Source organism: Mastomys coucha, unplaced genomic scaffold (genome assembly GCF_008632895.1).
Source record: "Mastomys coucha isolate ucsf_1 unplaced genomic scaffold, UCSF_Mcou_1 pScaffold3, whole genome shotgun sequence".
NCBI classification, from domain to species: Eukaryota; Metazoa; Chordata; class Mammalia; order Rodentia; family Muridae; genus Mastomys; species Mastomys coucha.
Window position 1 is genome coordinate 5,510,685 of NW_022196909.1, and position 2,697 is coordinate 5,513,381.

General features: G+C 49.5%; 1 protein-coding gene across 1 annotated transcript in view; it reads left to right on the forward strand.

The window, feature by feature from the left end:
- The window catches only part of Fyn (FYN proto-oncogene, Src family tyrosine kinase), a 115,871-nt gene that overhangs the window by 63,800 nt on the left and 49,374 nt on the right, over window positions 1–2,697 (forward strand). The gene's annotated exons all lie outside the window — the stretch shown is intronic.

The following is a 2,697-nucleotide window of genomic DNA, read 5'->3' on the forward strand; positions in this document are numbered from 1 at the left end:
AGAGCTGCTGTGTGTGTGTGAGAGAGAGAGAGCTAGCTGCTGTGTGTGTGTGTGTATGAGAGAGAGAGCTAGCTGCTGTGTGTGTGTGAGAGAGAGAGAGAGCTAGCTGCTGTGTGTGTGAGAGAGAGCTAGCTGCTCTTGTGTGTGTGTGAGAGAGCTAGCTGCTGTGTGTGTCTGTGTGTGTGTGTGTGTGTGTGTGTGTGTGTATGTATGAGACAGCAAGGTGCTTTGCATGTGTGCTCATGTACGCAAAGGCGCCCATCAAGGTCAGAGGAAGAAGTCAGGTGTCGTTCTCTGTCACTTTGAGGCAGGTTTCTCCTTGAACCTGAAGCACATAGGTTTCAGCTTGGCTGGCAGCCAGCAAGGTTAGCAATCCTCCACTTCCACCTCCCCGCCTTCCCCTGCCCCCAGCACTACAGTCACAGGTTTGTGACAATGTGCCTGGCTTGTGACGTGCTGCTGGGATGCAGGCTTGTGAGCAAGCACTCCTAGCCACTGAACGTTTCTCTAGCCCAGGGTCCATGTGTTTGCATTTTAGTAAAGATCATAAAGCACCCCATCCCCCCAAAAATCCATATTCTCAAATGACTGACTCACGGCTTGGGTGCCGGAGTCACAAGCTCTCTGCTCTGTGGTGGTCTCCATGTGTCAGCTAGGGCACTGTCTGAGGAGAGGCCTCACCCTTCAGGCCAGCAGCCAGACCCCCCCCACACACACACACACACACTTTTCACAACTGGGAAGCCTGTTGAGGTAGTTTTCTGAGTGAAAATATGGGGATGTCTATGCTAAGAAGAAAACAAAGGCCTTTTACCCACGAAAATATGACCACCAGGAACAATTGTCAACAGGGAGCAGGCAAGCTTAGGGTAAAGATAACACCCTTTTCAAGCCCCATAGTTATCACCTGCAGAGGAAGAACAACTGTGCCTCCGCTTTCTGTAGATACCAAAGCATCACCTCTCTAAATATGCATAGATGTAAGCATCCATAAGTGAGGGAACTGAAGGAACATCCACTCGTAAGAAGATGGTACTGTTGTGCCTCAGCACCTCAGGCGTTTGATGAGTGCTCCCTACTTACTGGAAAAGACTGCCACCTGGGGCTGGGCATCTGGGCTGGAGGTGGGGCCCTGCTCTTGCTAAAAAGTCTGCTTTCTCTGGCTGAATTTCAAGGCAGTTGAATGACTTGAAGCTTGGCCCATCAGCTGCCTCTAAAAAAGAGGAACCTAGGGATTGAGGTAAGAGGTAATGCAGACTCAGAAAGAGGAGGGGTGTGGCAGTAGGGAGCTCCCTGTAACCTCAAGAGTATCTCCATGACCAACCTGCTCTTCCCCAGGGCACCCCTGGCTCTCAGCACTGCACTGAGAGCATGCCAGCTTTCATCAACAAAACCCCACACTTCCAGACACACTAGTGACTCCTGTAGAGGTCAACAGACACTGTCTGCATTAGCAAGAGACTCATACAATGAGGAGCGATTGTCAGCACCAAAAGAGGGATAGGTGTGTTTTGGTTTTTTAATTTACTGAAGTACATGACAAGCGTGCATATAGCCATGCCATATGCTAGCTTACCATTTTGTAACCTCACACTTAGAAATGTAAAATTGACACATTTGTGTTACATGTATTTTACCACAATTTTCAAGAGCAAAATTTACTGTATTCTCCCATACTAAGCATGTCTGTGCAACCAGAATTACCTCCCGCTCCCCGACTAGAGCTCTCCTGCAGGCACAGGAATTTCTAGAATAGTCAACAGCTGCCATTTATTGAAAGCGCCTTATGCACGGACCATGTGCTAAGTTAGGACTGCTGCCGCTTAGTCTTCACCACTGTCTGAAGTGTGCTCCATGACATCTGAGAGCACAGGTTAGGGGGCTGCCCAAGGGCACAGTCCTGGCTGGTGGCGAAAGCCCAGGGTGAGATGGAGGGCTGAGAATTCAGAGTATGGTGTCAGGTGTGACCTTGGAAAAGCCAGATGCTGCCATCAAAGGCAGCTGGAGTGTCTAAGTGACAGTGGAAGTGGGGGAGGGTGGCCGCAGCGGGAGAGAGGGGAGTTTGCCTTTGATCTCTTCCCATTTATGATTGCTTAGTGTTGGTTTGAGTCTCCAATGAATGCTGCTTGTCAGAGTCTATTGACTGGGTTTTGTGTAGAGCTCTCCAGTGTGCACAGTATCCCTGGCAAGGTCGACCAGAAGTCTGAGACTCTGTAGGCCCTAGGAAGTAAGAAGTAGAGGGATAGAAAAGGGCACGTGACGGTTCTGAGCAATCTGTGCACGCCTGAGGTAGCAGACATGGCCCCATTAGTCACTGGCAAAGTCAAGACCCTGGCATTGTCCTTTGGTACGAAAAGAGTCTACACTATCAACAAAGCGAATTGCAGAGGAATGTTTAATGGAGAGCTGCAGTCTTACTTGACTGCTTAGCTTTCAGTGGTTCCAGAGTTCTGCGGTCCTCAGAACCTGGTCTCCTAGACTCCTAGAACTTTGCTAAGGGGCTTTTCCCTTCAGAGTGGAATTCTTTGTCCTACATGGTATTTAAGTGTCCCTTCTCAGGGTTATGGAAAAGAAAAGTAAGGTTTGTACAGCAAACGATATCCTGGAGTCAAGGGTAATAACAGGGAAGGGAATTCAAAGCAGTCACACAGAGCAGATGGTACGGAGGCCTCCCTCCCTCCCTCCCTCCCTCCCTCT